This window comes from Aegilops tauschii, chromosome 2, assembly GCF_002575655.3.
Source record: "Aegilops tauschii subsp. strangulata cultivar AL8/78 chromosome 2, Aet v6.0, whole genome shotgun sequence".
NCBI classification, from domain to species: domain Eukaryota; kingdom Viridiplantae; phylum Streptophyta; class Magnoliopsida; order Poales; family Poaceae; genus Aegilops; species Aegilops tauschii.
The window spans coordinates 42444897-42472019 of NC_053036.3; the positions used below are offsets into that span (position 1 = coordinate 42444897).

General features: G+C 44.8%; 1 non-coding gene across 1 annotated transcript; it reads right to left on the minus strand.

The window, feature by feature from the left end:
* Positions 1 to 15149: 15149 nt before the first annotated feature.
* LOC120975131 (small nucleolar RNA Z247) lies at positions 15150 to 15288 on the minus strand. Its single transcript, XR_005770968.1, has one exon. It is a non-coding gene; the product is annotated as a small nucleolar RNA Z247 (small nucleolar RNA).
* Between the last annotated feature and the right edge of the window lie 11835 nt (positions 15289 to 27123).

The window sequence follows — 27123 nt, forward strand, 5'->3', positions numbered from 1 at the left end:
TTTTTTGAACTTATTTGAAGTCCATAGTTTTTATGTGTTCAAAATGCACCATTCAAAACCACATCATAAATTGTCAACCATTTCTGACTTCATTTGTTATTTTTCATGCATTTACTGATTATTTTGAGCTATATGACCCTGAAATTGAAAAGCATTTCAAATGAACTCTGAAAAGGTTGAAAGTTGGCATGGTATCATCATTTGACCCACATAGCATGTGCAAGAAAGTACAGAGGGTTACGGCAAAAACTGGATGCACTTCGTGTACAAAACGGATAATCTCTTTCGAAGTATCAGGGTTTCATACGGAAACTCGTCTGTTACAAAGGGATTTCATTTTTTAAACTTATTTGAAGTCCATAGTTTTTCTGTGTTCAAATGCACCCTTCAAAGTCACATCATCAATTTTCAACCCTTTCTGACTTCATTTGTTATTTTTCATGTATTTACTGATTATTGTGAGCTATATGACCCTGAAATTGAAAAGTATTTCAAATGAACTCTTAAAAGGTTGAAAGTTGGCATGGTATCATCATTTGACCCACATAGCATGTGCAAGAAAGTAGAGAGGGTTACGGCAAAAACTGGATGCACTTCGTGTACAAAACGGACAATCTCTTTCGAAGTATCAGGGTTTCATACGAAAACTCGTCTGTTACAAAGGGATTTCATTTTTTTGAACTTATTTGAACTCCAGAGTTTTTCTGTGTTCAAAATGCACCATTCAAGGCCACATCATCAATTTTCAACCCTTTCTGACTTCATTTGTTATTTTGCATGCATTTACTGATTATTTTGAGCTGTAAGACCCTGAAATTGAAGGCAACATATAGCTCTCATGAATAGATAAGTGACCAAATTAATAGAAGTTCATCATCACATTAAAACCAAAGTACATACATAGTTCTCATTGAACAACATATAGCTCTCTAGAGCATCTAATTAAACCATACATTGAAATTATGTACAAACATTTCAATGCAACAACAAATGCGATCATAATCGCAACCAAGGTAACAATTGATCCAACTGCATAATGATACCAAGCCTCGGTATGAATGGCATATTTTCTAATCTTTCTAATCTTCAATCGCATTGCATCCATCTTGATCTTGTGATCATCGACGACATCTGCAATATGCAACTCCAATATCATCTTCTGCTCCTTAATTTTTTTTATTTTTTCCTTCAAGTAATTGTTTTCTTCTTCAACTAAATCTAACCTCTCGACAATAGGGTTGTTTGGAATTTCAGGTTCAACCACCTCCAAGATAAATAAAATCTATGTCACGTTGGTCGGCATAATTGTCAGAAACAATAAATGAACCAAATAGTTATAAAAAGATAATATATACCACATCTGAATCATAGACAGGACGAGGGCCGACGGGGGCGGATACCAAAACCATCGCACTATATAATAACAAGGAATAATAAAAGTAAGAAAATTAGGCAAGTATCTATCTGAAATAAGAATGTTTTCTTTCAGAAAGAAGATAAGAACAGGAGGCTCACCACGGTGATAGGAGTCAAGGAAAGGGGAGAGAGAAGAGAAGGAAGGAGGGGGCGCAGCCCCTCCCACTAGTCCAATTCGGACTAGGCCTTGGGGGGCGCGCAGCCTCTCCTCTCTCTTTCCCCTAAAGCCCAATAAGGCCCATATACTCCCCGGCGAATTCCCGTAACTCTCTGGTACTCCGAAAAATACCCGAATCACTCGGAACCTTTCCGATGTCCGAATATAGTCGTCCAATATATCAATCTTTACGTCTCGACCATTTCGAGACTCCTCATCATGTCCCCGATCTCATCGGGGACTCCGAACTACCTTCGGTACATCAAAACACATAAACTCATAATATAACCGTCATCGAACTTTAAGCGTGCGGACCCTACGGGTTCGAGAACAATGTAGACATGACAGAGACACGTCTCCGGTCAATAACCAATAGCAGAACCTGGATGCTCATATTGGCTCCCACATATTCTACGAAGAACTTTATCGGTCAAACCGCATAACAACAAAGATTGTTCCCTTTGTCATCGGTATGTTACTTGCCCGAGATTCGATCGTCGGTATCTCAATACCTAGTTCAATCTCGTTACCGTAAGTCTCTTTACTCGTTCCGTAATACATCATCTCGCAACTAACTCATTAGTTACAATGCTTGCAAGGCTTATAATGATGCGCATTACTGAGTGGGCCCAGAGATACCTCTCCGACAATCGGAGTGACAAATCCTAATCTCGAAATACGCCAACCCAACAAGTACCTTCGGAGACACCTGTAGAGCACCTTTATAATCACCCAGTTACGTTGTGACGTTTGGTAGCACACAAAGTGTTCCTCCGGTAAACGGGAGTTGCATATTCTCATACACTACTAGGAAAAGGGCTATAGATAATATTGACATTAATGGCGCACCACACATGTGGTGCGCCACTACTATATACTAATGGCGCACCATGTGTTGGTGCGCCATTAGTGTCCAAATACTAATGGCGCACCACATCCACGGTGCGCCACTAGTAACAAATTTTTTTTATTTTTTTTAAAACTAGTAATGGCGCATCAGGAGATAGTGCGCCATTACTAGTTAAACTAGTAATGGCGCACCACATCCACGGTGCGCCACTAGTAATTTTTTTCAATTTTTTTTTCAAAACTAGTAATGGCGCACCGTGTGTGTGGTGCGCCATTACTAGTTCAACTAGTAATGGTGCACCACTCCCACGGTGCGCCATTACTAACTTGGCCCAAAAAATCCACTGAATGCACCTTTTTTTTCAAAACTAGTAATGGCGCACCGTGTGTGTGGTGCGCCGTTACTAGTTGAACTAGTAATGGCGCACCACTCCCACGGTGCGCCATTACTAACTTGGCCCAAAAAATCCACCGAATGCACCCCGCCCCCCTTGGACCGCCTTTTCAGTTTTAAAAAAATAAAAGAAAATGATGGAAATGTCAAATAAAATAAAATAAAATAAGTTTCCCATGTGATATGTGGTCTACTTTTTAGGAAAATTTACAAATATGAATTTCGACTTTATTTGCAAAATCTCTCTGGAATTTGTAAAATGGGCATAACTTTTGCATACGAAGTCGGATTAAAAAGTTTTTTATATGTAAAATCATCTACTCGAAAAGTTACATCCGAATTTAACTGGGGGAACCCCCGTTAAACATTTTCAAAATCCTCAAAAACCTAATAGAAAAAAAGTTATGGGGCTTTTAAGATCTAGAGGGGAAAAATGAAAATATTTCAAACTTACTAGTGGCGCACCATTTGCTAGGTGCGCCACTAGTAACAGAAAAAAAAATGGTTTCGAACTTTTTTTTTTGAATTTTGTTTTCAAAAAATGATACGTAATATGACCGGGAAGTTTGAAATATTTTTCAAAATTTCATCATACTCATGAACATGAACAAAGTCCTAGACATCAACAAGGTTTAATAGGATTGATATGATAGATATATCAACAAGTGCCTGTTAAGTGAGGTGGTGCTGGGGTTGGATAGAACTACGAAGTTAAGCGTGCTCGGGCTGGAGTAGTGTGAGGATGGGTGACCTTCCGAAAGTTTGACCACTTAGTGTGATTTGACTTGAGATTAAGCATATTGACCCGAGATTAAGCCCTAGTGACCCGAGATTAAGAAAAAAATATAAAAATGAAAAAAAAAATTGAAAAAAAATGTTAGTAATGGCGCACTTCTATGTGGTGCGCCATTACTAAGTCAGATAGTAATGGTGATACTAATGGCGCACCAGGGGTGCGCCATTAGTATTAAATTCTAATGGCGTGATGCTAGTGGCGCACCTGTAGTGCGCCATTAGTAGCCAAAACAGATGCGCCACTAGCAGGCCTTTTCCTAGTAGTGATAGTCATAGGAACATGTATAAGTCATGAAGAAAGCAATAGCAACATACTAAACGATCAAGTGCTAAGCTAACGGAATGGGTCAAGTCAATCACATCATTCTCCTAATGATGTGATCCCGTTAATCAAATGACAACTCATGTCTATGGTTAGGAAACATAACCATATTTAATTAACGAGCTAGTCAAGTAGAGGCATACTAGTGACACTCTGTTTGTCTATGTATTCACACATGTAGTTTCTGGTTAATACAATTCTAGCATGAATAATAAACATTTATCATGATATAAGGAAATAAATAATAACTTTATTATTGCCTCTAGGGCATATTTCCTTCAGTCTTCCACTTGCACTAGAGTCAATAATCTAGTTCACATCAGCATGTGATTTAATACCAATAGTTCACATCACCATGTGATTAACACCCATAGTTCACATCGTCATGTGACCAACACCCAAAGGGTTTACTAGAGTTAATAATCTAGTTCACATCGCTATGTGATTAATACCCAAAGAGTACTAAGGTGTGATCATGTTTTGCTTGTGAGAGAAGTTTAGTCAATGGGTCTGCCACATTCAGTTCCGTATGTATTTTGCAAATTTCTATGTTAACAATACTCTGCACGGAGCTACTCTAGATAATTGCTCCCACTTTCAATATGTATCCAGATTGAGACTTAGAGACATCTGGATCAGTGTCAAAATTTGCATCGATGTAACCCTTTACGACGAATCTTTTTGTCACCTCCATAATCGAGAAACATATCCTTATTCCACTAAGGATAATTTTGACTGTTGTACAGTGATCTACTCCTAGATCACTGTTGTACTCCCTTGCCAAAATTAGTGTAGGGTATACAATAGATCTGGTACACAGCATGGCATACTTTATAGAACCTATGGCCAAGGCATAGGGAATGACTTTCATTCTCTTTCTATCTTCTGCCGTGGTCGGGCTTTGAGTCTTACTCAATTTCACACCTTGTAACACAGGCAAGAACTCTTTCTTTGACTGTTCCATTTTGAACTACTTCAAAATCTTGTCAAGGTATGTACTCATTGAAAAACTTATCAAGCGTCTTGATCTATCTCTATAGATCTTGATGCTCAATATGTAAGCAGCTTCACCGAGGTCTTTCTTTGAAAAACTCCTTTCAAACACTCCTTTATCCTTTGCAGAATAATTCTACATTATTTCCGATCAACAATGTGTCATTCACATATACTTATCAGAAATGTTGTAGTGCTCCCACTCACTTTCTTGTAAATACAGGCTTCACCGCAAGTCTGTATAAAACTATATCCTTTGATCAACTTATCAAAGCGTATATTCCAACTCCGAGATGCTTGCACTAGTCCATAGATGGATCACTGGAGCTTGCATATTTTGTTAGCACCTTTAGGATTGACAAAACCTTCTGGTTGCATCATATACAACTCTTCTTTAATAAATCCATTAAGGAATGCAGTTTTGTTTATCCATTTGCCAGATTTCATAAAATGCGGCAATTGCTAAGATGATTCGGACATACTTAAGCATAGATACGAGTGAGAAACTCTCATCATAGTCAACACCTTGAACTTGTCGAAAACCTTTTGCGACAATTCTAGCTTTGTAGATAGTAACACTACTATCAGCGTCCGTCTTCCTCTTGAAGATCCATTTAATCTCAATGGCTCTCCGATCATTGGGCAAGTCAATCAAAGTCCATACTTTGTTCTCCTACATGGATCTCATCTCAGATTTCATGGCCTCAAGCCATTTCGCGGAGTCTGGGCTCATCATCGCTTCCTCATAGTTCGTAGGTTCGTCATGGTCAAGTAACATGACCTCCAGAACAGGATTACCGTACCACTCTGGTGCGGATCTCACTCTGGTTTACCTACGAGGTTCAGTAGTAACTTGATCTGAAGTTACATGATCATCATCATTAGCTTCCTCACTAATTGGTGTAGTAGTCACATGAACAGATTTCTATGATGAACTACTTTCCAATAAGGGAGCAGGTACAGTTACCTCATCAAGTTATACTTTCCTCCCACTCACTTCTTTCGAGAGAAACTCCTTCTCTATAAAGGATCCATTCTCAGCAACGAATATCTTGCCTTCGGATCTGTGATAGAAGGTGTACCCAACTGTCTCCTTTGGGTATCCTATGAAGACACATTTCTCCGATTTGGGTTTGAGCTTATCAGGATGAAACTTTTTCTTATAAGCATCGCAACCCCAAACTTTAAGAAACGACAACTTTGGTTTCTTGCCAAACCACAGTTCATACGTTGTCGTCTCAAACGGATTTAGATGGTGCCCCTTTTTTTACGTGAATGCAGCTGTCTCTAATGCATAACCCCAAAACTATAGTGGTAAATCGGTAAGAAACATCATAGATTGTACTATATCCAATAAAGTACGGTTATGACGTTCGGACACACCATTATGCTGTGGTGCTCCAGGTGCCACGAATTTGTGAAACTATTCCACATTGTTTTAATTGAAGACCAAACTCGTCACTCAAATATTTGTCTCCATGATCAGATCGTAGAAACCTTATTTTCTTGTCACGATGATTTTCCACTTCACTCTAAAATTCTTTGAAATTTTCAAATGTTTCAGACTTATGTTTCATCAAGTAGATATACCCATATCTGCTCAAATCATCTGTGAAGGTCAGAAAATAACGATACCCGCCGCGAGCCTCAACAATCATCGGATCGCATACATCAGTATGTATTATTTCCAATAAGTCAATTGCTCGCTCCATTGTTCCGGTGAATGGAGTCTTAGTCATCTTGCCCATAAGGCATGGTTAGCAAGCATCAAGTGATTCATAATCAAGTGATTCCAAAAGCCCATCAGCATGGAGTTTCTTCATGCGCTTTACACCAATATGACCTAAACGGTCGTGCCACAAATAAGTTGCACTATCATAATTAACTTTGCATCTTTTGGTTTCAATATTATGAATATGTGTATCACTACGATCGAGATCCAACGAACCATTTTCATTGGGTGTGTAACCATATAAGGTTTTATTCATGTAAACAGAACAACAGTTGTTCTCTAACTTAAATGAATAACCGTATTTCAATAAACAAGATCAAATCATATTCATGCTTAACGCAAACCACAAATAACACTTATTTAGGTTCAACACTAATCCCGAAAGTATAGGGAGTGTGCGATGATGATCATATCAATCTTGGAACCACTTCCAATACACATCGTCACTTCACCCTTAACTAGTCTCTGTTCATTCTGCAACTCCCGTTTCGAGTTACTAATCTTAGCAACTGAACTAGTATCAAATACGGAGGGGTTGCTATAAACACTAGTAAAGTACACATCAATAACATGTATATCAAATATACCTTTGTTCACTTTGCCATCCTTCTTATCCGCCAAATACTTGGGGTAGTTCTGCTTCTAGTGACCGGTCCCTTTGCAGTAGAAGAACTTAGTCTCAGGCTTAGGTCCAGACTTGGGCTTCTTCAGTTGAGCAGCAACTTGCTTGCCGTTCTTCTTGAAGTTCCCCTTCTATCCCTTTGCCCTTTTCTTGAAACTAGTGGTCTTGTTAACCATCAACACTTGATGCTCTTTCTTGATTTCTACCTTCGTCGATTTCAGCATCGCGAAGAGCTCGGGAATTACTTTCGTCATCCCTTGCATATTATAGTTCATCACGAAGTTCTAGTAATTTGGTGATAGTGACTAGAGAATTCTGTTAATTACTATCTTATCTGGAAGATTAACTCCCACTTGATTCAAGCAATTGTAGTACCCAGCCAATCTGAGCACATGCTCACTGGTTGAGCTATTCTCCTCCATCTTGTAGGCAAAGTACTGTCAGAGGTCTCATACCTCTCGACACGGGCATGAGTATGAAATACCAATTCCAACTCTTGGAACATCTTATATGCTCCGTGGCGTTCAAAACATTTTTGAAGTCCCGGTTCTAAGCCGTAAAGCATGGTGTACTAAACTATCAAGTAGTCATCATACCGAGCTTTTGTCAAAACGTTCATAACGTCTGCATTTTCTCCTGCAATAGGTCTGTCACCTAGCGGTGCATCAAGGACATAATTCTTCCGTGCAGCAATGAGGAAAATCCTCAGATCACGGAACAAGTCTGCATCATTGCTACTATCATCTTTCAACTTAGTTTTCTCTAGGAATCATATCAAAATAAATGGGGGGCTACATCACGAGCTATTGATCTACAACATAGATATGCAAATACTACCAGGATTAAGTTCAAGATAAATTAAAGTTCAATTAATCATATTACTTAAGAACTCCCACTTAGATAGACATCCCTCTAATCCTCTAAGTGATCATGTGATCCAAATCAACTAAACCATGTCCGATCATCACGTGAGATGGAGTAGTTTCAATGGTGAACATCACTATGTTGGACATATCTACTATATGATTCACGCTCGACCTTTCAGTCTTAGTGTTCCGAGGCCATATCTGCATATGCTAGGCTCATCAAGTTTAACCTGAGTATTCCGCGTGTGCAACTGTTTTGCACCCGCTATATTTGAACGTAGAGCCTATCACACCCGATCATCACGTGGTGTCTCGGCACGAAGAACTTTCGCAACGGTGCATACTCAGGGAGAACACTTATACCTTGATAATTTAGTGAGAGATCATCTTATAATGCTACCGTCAATCAAAGCAAGATAAGATGCATAAAAGATAAACATCACATGCAATCAATATAAGTGATATGATATGGCCATCATCATCTTGTGCTTGTGATCTCCATCTCCGAAGCGCCGTCATGATCACCATCGTCACCGGCGCGACACCTTGATCTCCATCGTAGCGTCGTTGTCGTCTCGCCAACTATTGCTTCTACGACTATCGCTACCGCTTAGTGATAAAGTAAAGCAATTACAGGGCGATTGCATTGCATACAATAAAGCGACAACCATATGGCTCCTGCCAGTTGCCTGATAACTCGTTTACAAAACATGATCATCTCATACAATAAAATATAGCATCATCTCTTGACCATATCACATCACAACATGCCCTGCAAAAACAAGTTAGACGTCCTCTACTTTGTTGTTGCAAGTTTTACGTGGCTGCTACGGGCTGAGCAAGAACCGTTCTTACCTACGCATCAAAACCACAACGATAGTTCGTCAAGTTAGTGTTGTTTTAACCTTCTCAAGGACCTGGCGTAGCCACACTCGGTTCAACTAAAGTTGGAGAAACTGACAGCCGCTAGTCACCTGTGTGCATAGCACGGCGGTAAAACCAGTCTCGCGTAAGCGTACGCGTAATGTCGGTCCGGCCCGCTTCATCCAACAATACCGCCGAACCAAAGTGTGACATGCTGGTAAGCAGTATGACTTGTATCGCCCACAACTCACTTGTGTTCTACTCGTGCATATAACATCTACGCATAAAACCTGGCTCGGATGCCACTGTTGGGGAACGTAGTAATTTCAAAATTTTCCTACGCACACGCAAGATCATGGTGGTGCATAGCAACGAGAGGGGAGAGTGTGTCCACGTACCCTCGTAGACAGAAAGCGGAAGCGTTAGCACAACGCGGTTGATGTAGTCGTACGTCTTCACGATCCGACCGATCAAGTACCGAACGCACGACACCTCCGAATTCAGCACACGTTCAACTCGATGACATCCCTCGAACTCCGATCCAGCCGAGCTTTGAGGGAGAGTTCCGTCAGCACGACGGCGTGGTGACGATGATGATGTTCTACCAACGCAGGGCTTCGCCTAAGCACCGCTACGATATGACCGAGGTGGATTATGGTGGAGGGGGGCACCGCACACGGCTAAAAGCTCAATGATCAATTGTTGTATCTCCAAGGGGTGCCCCCCTCCCCGTATATAAAGGAGTGGAGGAGGGGGAGGGCCGGTCCTCTCTATGGCATGACCTACGAGGAGTCTTACTCCCCCTTTCCAAGTAATAGGAGTAGGAGTCAAGGAAAGGGGAGAGAGAAGAGAAGGACGGAGGGGGAACAGCCCCTCCCCCTAGTCCAATTCGGACTAGGCCTTGGGGGGCGCGCAGCCTCTCCCCTCTCTTTCCCCTAAAGCCCAATAAGGCCCATATACTCCCCGGCGAATTACCGTAACTCTTCGGTACTCCGAAAAATACCCGAATCACTCGGAACCTTTCCGATGTCCGAATATAGTCGTCCAATATATCGATATTTACGTCTCGACCATTTCGAGACTCCTCGTCATGTCCCCGATCTCATCCGGGACTCCAAACTACCTTCGGTACATCAAAACACATAAACTCATAATATAACTGTCATCGAACATTAAGCGTGCGGACCCTACGGGTTCGAGAACAATGTAGACATGACCGAGACACGTCTCCGGTCAATAACCAATAGCAGAACATGGATGCTCGTATTGGCTCCCACATATTCTACGAAGATCTTTATCGGTCAAACCGCATAACAACATACGTTGTTCCCTTTGTCATCGGTATGTTACTTGCCCGAGATTCGATCGTCGGTATCTCAATACCTAGTTCAATCTCGTTACCGACAAGTCTCTTTACTCGTTCCGTAATACATCATCCCACAACTAACTCATTAGTTACAATGCTTGCAAGGCTTATAGTGATGTGCATTACTGAGTGGGCCTAGAGATACCTCTCCGACAATCGGAGTGACAAATCCTAATCTCGAAATACGCCAACCCAACAAGTACCTTCGGAGACACCTGTAGAGCACCTTTATAATCATCCAGTTACGTTGTGATGTTTGGTAGCACACAAAGTGTTCCTCCGGTAAACGGGAGTTGCATAATCTCATAGTCATAGGAACATGTATAAGTCATGAAGAAAGCAATAGCAACATACTAAACGATCAAGTGCTAAGCTAACGGAATAGGTCAAGTCAATCACATCATTCTCCTAATGATGTGATCCCGTTAATCAAATGACAACTCATGTCTATGGTTAGGAAACATAACCATCTTTAATTAACGAGCTAGTCAAGTAGAGGCATACTAGTGACACTCTGTTTGTCTATGTATTCACACATGTATTATGTTTTCGGTTAATACAATTCTAGCATGAATAATAAACATTTATCATGATATAAGGAAATAAATAATTACTTTATTATTGCCTCTAGGGCATATTTCCTTCAATAAGTTGCACCGAGGTTATCACACCATAGACATGGAGCTGGTGTGTTCTTTATGCCCAGTTCTTTCAGCATGGACTAAACCCATATAATTTCAGCTATAGCATTTGCCAGTGCTTTACACTCTGCCTCTGTGCTGGACTTAGAAACAGTGGCCTATTTTTGTGCACACCATGAGATTAGATTCGGTCCAAAGAAGATTGCAAAACCACCAGTGGAGCGCCTGTCATCCAGGCATCCTGCCCAATCTGAGTCAGAGAAGGCACTAACAAGATTTGAAGATGATTTGCTGAAATCTAGACCAGTCTTCCAAGTTCCTTTGACATATCTCACTATGCGTTTTGCAGCAGTAAAATGGACATTAGTAGATGCATGAAGAAACTGGCACACTTTGTTAACAGCAAAAGATATATCAGGTCTGGTCAAAGTGAGATATTGAAGTGCTCCTACCAAGCTCCTGTATTTTGTGCTATCTTCTTGACTCAAGAGATTATCTTCTGTGAGAGATAGCTTTTCTGAGCTAGATAATGGAGTAGGTGTTGGCTTACAACCTTGCAGACCAGCCTTTTTTACTAGATCAGTTGCATACTTTTCCTGAGAGAGATGAAGTCCATTTGTATGTGTCTTCACCTCCATTCCAAGAAAATAGTGCCAGTCACCAAGGTCTTTTAGAGAAAAATCTGCACTCAAGTCTTTCAACAGTCCTGTGATTGCTTCATTTGATGAGCTTGTCACAATGATATCATCAACATATATCAAAACAAATATGCATGTGTTGGACTTGTTGTAAATGAATAAAGAAGTGTCAGATTTGGATGGAATAAAGCCAAGTGCTTGCATTTTATAACAGAGACGAGAGTACCATGCTCTCGGTGCTTGTTTCAACCCATAAAGTGCCTTGTCAAGCTTACACACATAAGAGGGGGAACTTTTGCTTCCAAACCTAGGAGGTTGCTTCATGTACACTTCCTCTTCTAGAACACCGTGAAGAAACGCGTTCTGTACATCTAACTGTCTGAGACTCCAGCCCCTAGAAACAACAATAGACAAAACAAGACGGATGGTTGCAGCTTTAACAACTGGACTAAAGGTATCCTCATAGTCGATGCCATACCGTTGTTTAAAGCCCTTTGCAACGAGCCTAGCCTTGTAACGGTCAATAGTTCCATCAGATTTTCTCTTGATCCTGAATACCCACTTGCAATCAATTAAATTTTTACCTTGTTGTGGAGGAACTAAGTGCCATGTCTTATTTTTCCTTAGAGCTATGTACTCTTCATTCATTGCTTTCTTCCACTTTTCATCACCAAGTGCTTCTTCTAGAGTATGAGGTTCACCTGGTTCACCTGTAGAACAAACCATGCCATCTTTTGTTACACGTTTGTAATTAACAGGTTGTATTACTCCCTTTTGTAGTCATGCACGCCGAGGAGAAGTGCCCAGATTTTCAGCCACAGATGATCCCGCGGGCTGAACAGGAGTTTCTGCAGGGGCCGAATAGGGGATCGCTTGCCAACCGTTAGTTAGGACCAGTGAAAACCCACACTTGGTGAAGGCGAAGTACAGTTTGGAGATCTAACAATTCCTTATGTCGTGTATCCTCGATTGATGTAGCCTCAGATGCTTCAATTGTAGATTTGAGTATTGAGCGAAAGGTTACACCACCTATAGGTTCTGTATTACAGGGACCGTCAAGCACATCCGGCAAAGATCGAGGGGGATCTCGTTGTTGCATAGCTCAGGTCAGAGCAAGGTGCCATCAGGCGTTCAACAGCAATCCCGAGGACGATCCGCGCGCAGCAGCAGCATATTCTGCCCCGCTCGGATTTTCTGTGGCAAGGGGCAGCAGCTGCCCACGTGCAGAATCCGCAGAAGATCCCACTGCAGCAGCAGGTTCATCATTGCCACATGATGGCGAATCAGCCTCGGATTTGACGCCGGTCGGGCGCACACGCGGATCGGCGCTAGATCCCGCGCCAGCTTCAGGCCCCACACCGGTCGGGCGAACCGGGTGGCGCCGCTTGTAGCACACCGGTTGGCCGGTGAAGCGTGCACCGCCTGCACCAACCGTAGGCTGACAAGTGGCGGATGGCGATTGGTGCGGAGGTGATGACGCGCCGCAGCCCGTGAGCGGTGGCCGCGTGGGGCGCGCCTGGTCCGAGGCGGGCATGAGCGCTGCTGGTGCCCCTGGCGCGTCTGCCGTTGCTGATCCCGAGGAGGATCTGATGCGCTGCAGGCGAACGGATCCCAAGGGGGGTTTGTCTCTAGATTCCGGGCACATGAAATATAGCTCTGGTGGAGGATTTTCTTCACCATTTTCTTCTCTGTCTTCGCCATTTTCCTTGCTGTTTTCACCTGTAACACCACAAGGCTCATGCATATCATCAGGTAGAGGGTTAGTCAGCAGTTGATCATCACTATTGTTTCCCCCTTGATCAACACCGGAGAGATGAGGATGCAAAAGAAGAATCTCTTGACGAAGAAGAGCACCGGCGTTGGGGTGAAGATCAGCAAAAGGAAATTTGGTTTCATCAAAAACAACGTCTCGTGAGATATAAACACGGCCAGTGGCAACGTCGAGGCACTTGACACCTTTATGTTGGGTGCTATAGCCTAGGAAAACACACTGTTTTGAGTGAAACATGAGCTTACGGTTGTTGTATGGGCGAAGATTAGGCCAACAGGCACACCCGAAAACACGAAGAGATTTGTAGCCGGGTTTAACATGGAGAAGTCGTTCTAGTGGTGTTTCATTGTTGATGACACGACTAGGAAGCATATTTATGATATGAATAGCTGTGAGGAAAGCATCATCCCAGAACTTGAGGGGCATAGATGCGCCAGCTAGGAGGGCTAAACCAACCTCAACTATGTGTCTGTGATTGCGTTCAGCCGAGCCGTTTTGTTGATGAGCGTGAGGGCTTGACACATGATGTGATATGCCAAGGGTTTGGAAGAAGGAGTTTAATTTCTCATACTCCCCTCCCCAGTCCGACTGGACAACAATGATCTTACTATCAAATTTTCGTTCAACGAGAGCTTGAAAGTTTTGAAAAACTTGAAAGACATCGGATCTTCTTTTGAGAAGATAAATCCAAGAAAATTTGCTGTAGTCATCTATGAAGCTCACATAATAAGTATGTCTACCAACAGAACTAGGAGCAGGGCCCCAAACATCAGAGAAGATTAATTGCAAGGGTTTGGTAGAAACACTAGTAGATATGGGATAAGGCAATTGATGACTTTTTGCTCGTTGACAAGAATCACAAATAGTTTCAAGATCACGCTCACCAACAAACAGGAGCTTATTTTTCCTAAGCAGTTTTTCAACTAAAGAGAAAGCAGCATGTCCTAATCTATCGTGCCACCGTGTTGACGAGAGTTTGGCAACACCATAGGCTTGTTTATTGAATCTTCTACGCTCCGGAATCAACGGGTAGAGCCCTCGAACGCATCTACCTCGATAGAGAACTTTCTTCGTTGCCTGATCCTTGATCAAGAAAAAGTAAGGATGAAATTCAAGGAAGACATGGTTGTCAATGGCAATGCGATGAACAGAAAGAAGATTCTTGTCGGCACTAGGAGCTAGCAAAATTTTCTTTAGATGATTTTTACGGCGAGGGGTACTAAAATGTGAATGACCAACATGAGTGATCCTCATACCTTCGCCGTTGGCAGTGTAGATTTGATCCTTGCCCCGGTACTTCTCCTTCATGGTGACCTTCTCGAGCTCGTTTGTGATGTGATTTGTAGCTCCACTATCAACGTACCAGTTTGCGTCAACACCATAGGAGCCGTCCGCAGCCGCAGCAACCTTGTCCTCGTCTTGGGAGGAGTCGTCATCTTCATCATAGTGGTACCAGCAGTCCTTAGCTGTGTGCCCAAGCTTGCCATAGATCTGACAGCGGGGCGCATCAGGATGGACCGGCTGGAGCCGCCGCCACGACGAGGCTTGGAGTTGGTGGAGCGACCGTTGCGAGTGTTGGAGGAGCCGACGTTGTTGTTTCCTCCTGACCGCCCCTTGTTGCGGGGAGATCCACGCGAGTGAGAGCCACCACCACGGCCGCGAGATGCGGCGTTGGCAGAAGACTTGAAGCCGCCAGAGGAGCCGTGGAACTGGGCCATGCGCTGATCAAAGTTACTCAGCATGGCATAGAGCTCGTTGAGGGTGACGGGCGTGACGCGGGCGTCGAGGGCGGAGACGAGCGGCTGGTAGTCGATGTCGAGGCCGTGGAGGATGTACGAGATTAGTTCGTCATCCTGGATAGGTTTTCCGGCGGCGGCGGGTTCGTCGGTGAGGCCGCGCAGAGAGGCGAGGTAGGAGGCGACCGATTGGTTGCCCTTCTGCGCGTTGATGAGCGCAGTCCTGATGTTGTTGACGCGGCTAAGGGACTGGGACGAGAACATGCCCGCCAAGGCCACCCAGAGTTCGCGCGTCGTGGTGATCGCGGTGACCACGACCAGCACCTCCTTGGAGAGGGTACTCAGCAGATAGCCAAGCACCTGTTGATCCTCCCGGACCCAAAGTGGGTGCAGAGGGTTGGGCTCAGAGGACTCCTTGCCGTCCTTGTCCTTGGTGACGTGGAGTCTGGCCGGCTCCAGCACGGTGCCGTCGACGTCGCCGAAGACACCGGCGCCCCGCAGGTGGGGTGTGACCTGCGTGCGCCATAGCACGTAGTTCCTGCGGTTGAGCTTCTCGGTGACCTGGCCATTGAGGCTAGGTTGAGCGGCGCTGGAGGATGAAGACATGGCTATGCACTAGATGCAATCGGGAGGCTAGATTGGAAGAGGAAGGCTCTGATTACCATGTGCGATGGCGGAAACGTCTTACCCTAGCTTGGGCGACGTGCTACGTGTTATATAGCAGGGGCGCAATAACCCTGAGGCGCATACATAAGTTGGTTGAGAAGATAAGAGAGAATCAAGGGACGCGGAGTATGTGATGGCGAGCGCACAGGAGCTCGGTATCAGGTTCGTCGAGAATTGCTATGAGATTCGATACATTTAATTACTGAGCCTGTTGGCAGTTCCATCGGGAGCACGGGAAGTGAATATATACTGAACTATACACACCCGACAGATGGGCCTGGGATGAACGCCATCGACGGTCCATGGATGAGCCGTGGCTCGACGTTGTCGCCGGGGTCCTGATCCGTGGAACAGGTACAGTGGCTGCCGGAAGCGCCGACAGTGCACGCAGTAAATGCTGTGGTTGTGCGAGTTGGTGGATAAGAAAGTGAAGTTGGATTTGTATCTTTTCCCTGTGGGGGGTGAGGCTGAGAGAGTGGGGAGTAATTGACTCCGGCGACGGCGAGTGGGCGGCCCGGCGATCTTGCAGGGGTTCCGCCGACCATGGAATTCTTGCTGCAGCCAATAAACAGGTACGGATCTGCCACGTGAGCTATTTTTTACCATGTTTCTGCGCTGATTTTTTGGCTGACTGATCTATACTCTGCGCGTGATGAATTTGTGTGGAATGATTAGAACTCTGCTTGAGGAGGTCAATGAAAATAACGGGACAATGGAGCCCGTGCGGTTCCCTGTGGCCGCGCCGGCGGAGATTCCTGCTCCAGCCCCGGCCGGTTCAAGTGCGGACGCCCAGATCTATCGGCCGGAAGCATCCTGCGGGGATAAGGCTCAGGGGTCCGAGCACTCAATAGAGCAGTTGGACCCGAAGACACCAGGATGGACGCAAAGGTAGTGAACCACCTAGCCTATAAATTTCTTGAGGATTTAGTAGTACCAATATGCAATTGTTTGAATGAGTTCTGCAAGTAGTTACCGTTTTGGGTATGGTAAATACATGATAGAATGGTTGATTTACAATATATGATTGAATCAGATTGTCTGTTTAAAAGAACATAGGATTTTAATCTGCGCCGGTGAGCACTCTGAAGATGATCGATTATGAAAATTCAAGTGAATTGGTTGTAAATGCCCACCATCTGGCTCAGCGGTGTTGATATTCTCTAACTGATTGAATTGACTGTAACTGTGGACCATTTGGCTCAAAGGTGCTGATATTCTCTTGGTGACCCGTGCCTTATTATTGTGCGTGATATGAATGGGCAGGGTGCGTGTAGGTGCTGCTGCTCCAGGAAGGCCTCCTTGTGCGAACAGGATCACGGCGCTGGAGAAAACCGTTAGGGAGTTCGCGGATCATCCAAGAGACATAGTTATGGTGCCAAAGATTGGAACAAGTTTCGACACCCTCGGAGAAGCATACGACTTTTACTATTTATACTCATGGGAGAAAGGGTTTGGTATTCGCTACGGAAAGAGTAGGCTGAACGTGAACAGGAGCAAGTGTATGCAAGAGATCGTGTGTGGATGCGCGGTAAGAGGAAAGATAGACCAAACATATATTAACAATATTTAATGCTAGGACACATATATGGTGTGGAAATTAAATAAGATATTGTTTCCATTTCGTACTACTGAATTGTTTCCTATTTCAAGGTGACCATGTATGAGTATCTATTATCTGTTGAACTAGTTACATCGTATTGAAATGTCTTCTCTAACTTTTCTCAATATGTACCGTACATGTTCATCATGTATCTCGTTTCGGTGCGCTATAGAGTGTAAGCTCATCTGCGGTCCACGGTTTAAATTCGTGTTACTTGAATATGAATTTTTGCAGACTTAAAATACTGTATATTTGCTGCTTATGCCTGGTATCTTAGTGAGTGGAATTATATGTGGCATCAAATAAGTTACATATTACCTGAAGCGCACTTGACAGAGGTTGACTAGTTTAATTGTTTCGTCAGGGGAAGCCAATCGTTGAGAATACTCGTTCGTGCCGGTGTGAATGCCCATCCCTCATCAGACTACTGAGAACAAAGGACAATGGATGGTACATAGCAGAGCATCGAGATGGACACAACCATGCATTGTCACAAACATATGGCCAGACAATACACTGGCCGTCACACAAGCATATTGATGTTTACAGCAAGGATTTAGTGAAGCAGTTGAGGCAGAACAATGTCAATTTGTCAAAAGTCTACAGCATTATTGGCAGCTTTTTTGGAAAGATGGAGAATGTGCCATTTACCAAAAGAGCTCTGCGGAATATGTGTGGCAAGATAAGTCGGGAGCAAGCAGAAGATGATGTTAGGAAAACAATGGAAGTGTTTCATGATCTGTGCTCAAAGGATCCTCAATTCACGTATCGAGTTTAGGCGGACAAAGAGGGCAGGATCAACAACTTGATGTGGGCTACAGGGAACAGTAGGCTCCAGTACAACTTCTTTGGGGATGTCATTACATTTGACACAACCTATAGGAACAACCTGTATGACATGCCATTTGGGTTATTTGTTGGAGTGAACAACCATTTCCAGAGTTACTAGCTGGTGTGCTAGTTCGGCATGAGACAGAGGAAACATTTGAGTGGGTCTTCTCAGAGTTTGTTAGGATAATGGGGGGGGAGGGCGCCACAAACAATACTTACCGGTAAGATTGGATGAAATTTTATAAGTGTAATTTAGAACTAATCCGTCTAACAGTTAGTCCAAATAAGACTAATGAGTTTAGTATGAATGAACTGCAGATCAAAACAGGGCGATGGAGGTTGCCATAAGTAATGTCATGCCAAACACGGCTCACCAGTGGTGCAAGTGGCATGTGCTAAAGAAGGCAAAAGAGTCGCTTGGCCCATTGTACACAAAGAAGAGTGATTTTCAACCAGAGTTTCACAAGGTTGTCAACCACATGCTAACCATAGATGAGTTTGAGGATGGCTGGAAGTACTTAATAGAGAAATACAACTTGAAAAGTCATGACTACATGACTAATTTGTTTGAAATACGGCACAAATGGGCAAAGCCCTACTTCAAGGGGGTGTTCTGTGCAAAAATGACTAGTACACAACGGAGTGAAAGCGCAAATCACATGCTAAAGAACTACGTGCCGCCTGGTTGCCCTATGCATGTTTTTGTGAGGAAGTATATGAGTTTAATTTTTGACCGTGAGTCAGAAGAAAATTATGAGGAAAAGCGGACAGCAATTGTAAGTGCAAAACTAAATACTAAATTGCCACATTAGGGGCGGTGATATTGAGCTGATCAAATGAGATATTACTTATAGATGACTTGTTTTGCAGGGGAGGCCACTTATCGAGCAAATATGGCAACTGAGAGACACGCTGGGAAGATTTACACAAGAGCTATGTTCAAGCAGTTTGGCCATATACTGTATGAGTGTGGTGCATATCAGGTAGAAGAAAAAGAAAAAGGGAAAGAGTATATCGCAATACATACAGATGCTGCACGCCGGGAGAAGTGGTGCAGAACCTCATACAAGGTGACGGTGATTGAAGGTGGAGATGAATTTGATTGCGAGTGCGGACAGTTTGCCCACATGGGGCTGTTGTGCAGCCATATACTGAAGGTGATTCAAAACAGCATGACTATATATAGGATTCCTATGTTTTTGTAAAACTGACCTGCTCAGCTACATGATGTAGTTCTGACTAAAAAAATGCTCCCGTTTGCAGGTAATGGACTTCATTCGTGTGACAGAAATCCCAAAGAAGCACATTGTGAAAAGGTGGACACGAGATGCGAGAGATGTGCTTCCAGCCCACCTGATGCAGTACCAGAGAGACAACGCTCAGGAAAACCCATTTAGTTTCAGGCATTTCAATCTGTACAAGCAAGCCATAGAGCTTGTACGCATGGGAGACTCAAGTGTGGCAGCTTACGATCGCTTGACATCACTATTCAATCACTGTGCAGCCGAGATGAAGCCGTACACGGATGTCAGAGATGGCCTAGGTTTGGAGGACAGGTTAGCCGGCAATGGTACTGTTCAGAAAATGTTACAATCAGGAGGCGACGTATGCAATCCGTTCGAAGCTACACAAGCCGACGACGGAAACGATGACAGCAACTCGTCTAATGAGTCTGCAAATAGGATCGAGAACCTGCTGGCACCTGCCAGACGGAAGCAAGTTGGGAGGCCGACAATGAGTAGGGAGAAGGCGCCATACGAAGGTTTAAGTAAGAGAACTAGGTTCTGCGGGATATGTAGGCAGCAGGGACACAAGCGGACAACCTGTCCCGAACGAGGAGATGTACCAAAGCAGCCACGTAAACCAGCAAGATGCAAGAATTGTGGAGTTGAAGGACACCGGAGGAACAATTGCCACAAGGCCGCGCAACTAAGGCTGGTTTAATGCTCGAAAGAGCTATATGGTGTCCATCTTAATAAGATAAATTTCAATTTCATCCTACTAACCTATTTTTTATTTCTGAGGACTAGACGTAAACCAGGTTACCATGTATGTTTAGCTGTTATCTGTTAAACTAGTTTCATCCTATTGAAATGTTTTCTCTGAATTTTCTGAATATGTACTGGTCATGTTGATCATGTATACGGTTGTTAAAATTTAGAGTTAATACCACAATTGGTACATAAACTTGTAGGGGTGGGAACAGATTCATACAAAAACTAAAAATCCGCACATAACTAGTCCTCCAACTTGACTGTTGTAACAAATTCATACAAAATAGTTCTGGAGGCGACATTTGGCATGCCACGTTGGCTCTGGTAATTTTGCAGAAAGGCCCTCCAGTTTAATTTTTTTAAACCACGCTCCTGCTACCCCTCCTGCTCGTTCCTCATTTACAAATTACTAGCCCCGAGCTCCTCTCCGCCACCGCCCCTGTCTGTCCACTCCGCCGCTGCCCCTCTCTGTCCACACTGCCGCCGCTCCGGCCACGCCACCCCCGTCCTCTCGCTTCCACCGCCGGCTCGTGCGTCATGAAGGGGTCGACATCTTCAGGATGGAGGGAGCAGGTAGGACGCTGTGGGGCAGCGGCGTCGTCTGGCCAGTGTCGCCCGCTCCATGGATGTGACCTCGCGGGCGCCGACAAGACGATGGGCGGCGAGCCCTGGGCTAAGATGACCGGCGAGGTGCGCTAAATGGATGTTGATTATTGTAAGGTGTGTACCCTTTCCTCAATTTGAAGATGGACAGTGAAAATTTGTAGTGAATGGATATGATTGTAGATGTTGATTTTTGCAGACTTGCAAGATGTAGTGATTTTTTTTTCAATTTTGTACTCAATGTGGTAACTTTCTGAAGATGTTTTGGTTGGATATGATTGTAGGGGACTGCAATATTTCCAGACTTTGATTGGAGAGGTATACCATCATCCACTGATGTTGTTTTCAATGGCATTGACACTAGTGACCAATGTTGTCACTTTCTGAACCCAGCAAAGAAGAGTTTGCTGTGAGGGCTATGACTATGGTCGTAGATTTCTTGTCTGTCCTGTTGAGGTTAGTTATATAGTGCAGCAAACATATGTGACCAAAATGCTTGTTTAGAATGGATGCTAGTTTACTAAATGTGTGTTCAAAATGGTTGTTTTATGTTTTCAGGGTTATGGTGCATGCGCTTATCTGAAGTGGGTGGACAAAGAATGCCAGGGGAGGCCTAGGCAGGTGATTGGCAAACTTGCTGAAGAGAATGTGGCTCTTCAGAATTTTGTCTTTGACAAGGATGCTGAAATTATGAGGCTAAATGAAGAGAGGAAGGCCATGATCATGAAGCACAAGAAGGAGAGCAGAACTAGGGATAGGAGGGAAATTTGTATAGCCTGTTTGGTCTGCTGCTCTGCACTGTTGTTTGGTGTTGTAGCTCTAGTGATACGAGGTTTTGTGTAAGTTAGGTAATTTAGTATTTGGCATGATGTGAGAGGTCAAACTATTTGTTATCAGTTGCTACTTGTACTGATTATATGAAATCAGTGGCTACCTATTATATATGTTGAGTGTTGTAAACATTCCAAACTGATTGATGTGAGAGGTGAAATCATTTGCTTGTTCTTGTAATGATTCTCTTATTTGACATGAGAATAAACTCATGTTGACATGATTGACAGTACAAGCTTTAGCACAAGCACACAATTTGGAATGTTGGCATATTAGGCAGAAAGTGAGCACATGGGCACATGGGCACAACATGGGCAGAGAACATAGATAACAACAGTACGTAGGCAACATGCAGACAACAACAGTTCAACAGCAACTGCTCAAAATAGATAACACCAGTTGAACATCATCTCCAGTTCCACATACCTAACTACTATGGTTGCAGAGAATGATCACTTCTTCTTCTTCACGTCTTCATCTGTTGCAGGCGGATGGAGCGGCGCACCTTCTTCAGCTCCTTCTTCACTGCCCCCTTCTTCTTTTGCTCTGGCTCCTTCACCTCTTCTTCTTCTTCGACCTTCACCTCTTCTGGCAGGAGCTCGATGTCCGGCAGGAGCTCGGCGTCGATGGGCATGTTTCTGCCACCCTCAACGGCAGCCGGCGCAACGAGCACAACCACATTAGTGTCGTCGTCACTAATGACAACCATCTCTGTCAGGTCGTTGTTAGAGGCGTACTCCGCAGGGTCGACTGGAGCAGGCATCGCGACAACGATGCCGACGGCGTCCGCAGGGTCGCCGTCGAGGGGGACAGGGGCGAGAGAGGTGGTGGAGCGGTACATCCACCACCTAGCTCGCTGGTATGGATCCACGCTGAGCGTGGCCTCCCGCATTGCCCAGACGAGGAACGATGGCGGCGGCACCTGAGCGTGGCCTCTGGGGAAGGCACGCGCCTTCTCGCCGTCCGTCAGCTGCTTGGCCAAGCCACGCGCGTGACCGAGCAGGAGCTTTGCGCTCGGGAACCAGCTGCAGACCTCTCTGATCTGCGCGCGGAACGACTGGTCGTCGCCAGCCAGATCCTCCAGTGCAAGCTTCCAGGGCTCGATATTCGCCATGGCGGCGGTGAGTTGGGAGTGGAGGCGACGCGGTCGGCGGGTGGGGACTGGTGAGTGGGGAGTGGTGGGCGGTGCGGTGGGTGGGTGAGTTATATTGATGCAGTGGGTGGGAACGCGAACCGTACAGAGTGGAGGAGTTAATTGCAACGCAATCATTAAGGACTTTGACTGATTTCATGGTCTCATTTCATAGCATAGACACTGTAATACAGCTCCCACCCCATGCTGATTACTATGTATTCAATTTCTCTGTACTACATTACTCATGGATTACACTGACGGGCAACCATGATAAATTAAACTTTCTAGACCAAAAAAACAACCAGTATCCGCGTGCTGAACCCAGACCCAAATTTAGTACTAATCGAATAATTTAGCTAACAGCTTCTAGCTACAGGGTTTGGCAGGTAATCATACCTTCGTGTCCATCCTTGAGCCCGTGGATCAACTTGCTCGATCGAGTGTTAGTGCTTCAAGATTGATCTCTTAATATGGCTGCAGTGATTATTAATTTTAGAGCAAAATATGGCTATTTTTTTGTTTCAGAAACAGGAGAAGGCCGGGGTCTGGACACTTGCGAGAAACCAAAGGGCCGGGGACGTTTGATTTTTCGAGGCAACCGTGCGCCCCATGTCTCCCCCCACTAGCAACTCCCCACGATGCAGAGGGAGTTTGGGTTTTCTTCCAGTCCAGGTAACTCCCCTCCTATTCCATTGCTGCTCCATCTTCCTCCCTCTGCCTCCCTCTGCCTCCCTCCTCATTCCATTGCCGCTCCATCTGCCTCCATCGCTGGTCAGGAGGGCAATGGAGGAGGAATCGTGGAGCAACTCCCCTCCGTCTGCCAAGCGAATGGCGGAGGCATCATGGAGCAACTCCCCTCCGTCTGCCAAGCATCACCGTGCTGAGGCGTCTGGCAAGGAGCCGATGGTGGTCGACGACGACGTTCCGGTCCCCGGGCAGAAGCTGGACTACACCGTGGCGCTCAAGGTTGATACCCACCTGAAGGAGCCGCTGGATGTCATATGCACCAGTAATCCAGACGAAGCCAACAAGAGGATCCGCGAGATCAGGAAGAGGCTCGGCGGCATGCTTCCTCGGTCGATCGGCGTTGATGTCGAGTATAAAAGCAAAGACGAACCTCCGCAAATGGCTGCAGTTCTGCATTTATGCGTGGAGGATCTCTGCCTGGTATACCACATCACCGCGGCAACCAAATGGTAAAAACATCCAGTTCTGCAGTTTCTGAAGTTCTGAAGTTTCTGTCTAATTAGTAGTTTCTGCAGTTTCTGTAGTTCTCAAGTTTCTGAAGTTTCTGTACTTATGAAGTTTCTGAAGTTTCTGAAGTAGATGCAATAGTTCTGAAGTAGATGCAATACTAGTTATGAAGTTTTGAAGTTTCTGAACTGGCTGTACTAGTGTAGTTTCTGCAGTAGATGAATTTGATGCACCAGATTAATTTGATGCAGGCCCAAGGAACTCCGCCCGCTCCTGCAGGAGAAGGAGCTGTACACCTTTGTTGGCTTTTGCATTGGAGGTGACAAGGAGAAGCTGAAGTTGTCTGGTTTGGAGATCAACCCCGACAAGTTCGTCGACATGCAGCGCCAATGGAGAGTTCCAAACAATGGAAAGAGGTGGCAGTCTTTGGCTGAGTTTGCAGCTAGCCTCATCCACCCATCCTACAAGAAAATGAAGCAGAAGATCAACAATGAAGAGGACCATAAACTATGGGGGATCAGCCCACTGCCAAAGCACCATCGAGTACGCAGCGAAAGATGCGTACGTCACCTACGAGGCATGGAAGAAAATCGAAACCACCAGAGAAGGTTTCAAGCAATGGCGAGAGGCGGAGGAGCATTGGGATGACCCCTACTACTCGGGACAATGAGTTGCTTGTGCTTGTGCTTGTGCTATTATGTGTCTCAGTTTGTAGTTATGTGGTTGAACAAGTTTGCTTTTGTTATGTTGAACAAGTTTTTAGTTATGTGTCTCAGTGATCATTTTGAAGATGCTTTTTTGAACTGGATTTTGATGGAGCTGTTGTTTCAGATCTGTTTTTGTCAGTGAGCATTTTGATATTGTTTTCATCAATTTTGATGTTCAAAAAAATCATCAAACCAGTCAAGTATCAAACACACAACTCGCTGACAAGTTGGCCCCACGCTGTCAAATAGGTCCCACCTGTAAGTGAATTGGTCCCACTTGTCAATGAGTTAGGACAGCTACTGGATATATTTTTCTTCCAGAAACTGCTACTGGATAAATCCAACACCCTGTCCTCCTGGGCATTGAGAAGTTGATGGACATCTTCAACAAGTTTGTCCGTCGTAGTTGGCATCCAGATTCCTTTTCTCTTCTTTAAGGTGGTGGATAGTAAGTGAACTTTCCAGGTTATCCTTCCTCCTAGCAGTCCTGCTGTCTTCAAACATTTCCCAAAGCTTCAACAATGCATTTTGCATTGTGGGAGGCCACTCTGCGTCAACCCAACCAAGGAAACCACAATTGACAGCTTCCTGCAATATAGCAAACACTTATATTGATAGTCTCTGAAGAATTACCATTATGAAAGGGCACTTTTAAAAAATGAACTGACAACTGCAGAACTGCAACCTATACTGCCTCAATTAAAATTTAGCAACTACACTGCCAACTAAGTGGCCAACTAAACAATGCTACTTCAACTGCAACCTATACTGCCTCAGCCTATACATGTGGTCAACAATTTGCTTCATCATTAGTACTAGTGAACACAGCCAACTAAGTTGCTGCCCATATACATAATACAGTGAACATAAGCATCAAAACCATAATCATCAGAACTACTAATAAATAACTAAACCATAAATATATTACAGTGAACAAAGCCAACTAAGCTATTGCAGTGAGCATGAGTACTAGAAGCATCAAAACTACTAAGGGGTAAACTATGTGCTTCATCATCAGTACTAAGATCTATATTACAACTAAATTACAGTGAACATAAATAGAGCATGAATCTTACGGGCTGGGCACGAACTAGAAACCTCCTGCCCGTCTCAAATGATTCAAAAGCTACACGGCGCTCAGTTGGCAGCCGATGCTCCACGCAGAGCCCCTCTGGTGCATTCTCCAAGCCATTGTAGTCTTGGTCTTCAATGCTAGCAGGAATCTACAGAGAGCAAATCCTCAAATCAGAAAATCAGATCATCAAACCGCAAATCCCCAAATCACCTAACCCTAACCCTTGCTCTACCAGTGACCTGATAATGCATCCCGTCGGAGGAGGAGGAGATCTGCAGGGCGGACAAGTCGTCGCTGCTCTCATCCTCGAAGACCATGGCGCGGCGGCGGTGGCGGACGCGGCGGTCTGCGTGGCGAGCGGCGGCGGCGGCTGGAGAGACGAGGGCGATGAGGCGAGGAGAGTGACAGAGTGCGGCTGGCTCCGGTTGGGTTCGACCGGACCCGGCTACATGGAGCGACCGAGACGGGTGCGAGAGTTACCGAGCGGGTGCGCGTGGTATGCCACCGTGACACCTGACAAGTGGGCCGGGTCGGTCAGATACGTGGTCAATACGAGCTTATACGGCTATCAGACCGTTTTGCAACACTTAGGCTTAGAGTTGGCATTGCATGGCAAAAAAAATGACTACTGGTACTGATTTGTCACAACGTGCCGAAGTGTGGTACTGCCTTGCAATTAACTCAGAGTGGAGTGGGCGACTGCGAGTGGGCGTCTCTGTGAGCAGTACAAGTAGATTACTCCATGTAGCACTAACAAGCTCATACTCTTACCGCACTGGCATTGTACCCTACTTCTCGAACCACAGGTCCTGGGTCCGAGACCTAGGCCAAACATTTTTTTGTTTTTATTTGTATTTTTTAATTTTGGGCGTCTCCGGCACACACAATAAATGGAGTTCTCCGAAATTCAGTTATTTCAGTAAAAATGGAGTAAATCTGCTTCATCAGCATATTCGGTTACTTCAGACATTCAGCAAATGCACAAAATTCAGTACATTCAATAAAGTGGAGGTGAAAACATTCAGGAGGCAACAGGGGAAGCAGAGGAGGAGGAGGCAGAGGAGGCGGAGGAGTGCTTAATGTATTTAGGAGGGAACTCGCCGGGTTACCTATGCCGCGGCTCCATGGCGCCTTGTGTCGCCACTGATGAGGCCGACGGCGGCGTCGCCTCGCAAGAGCAGGAGCAGATGAGGCGGACAGGACGGGCGAAAGAAGGAAAGGTTTTGGAAGGGGTTTGCATCGGGGCCGACGACCAGGGGGGTTTCTGTCGGGGGCATGGACTTGTCTGCGAAATTGCTAAAGCGCGAGGGTTTCTTTGTAAAAAC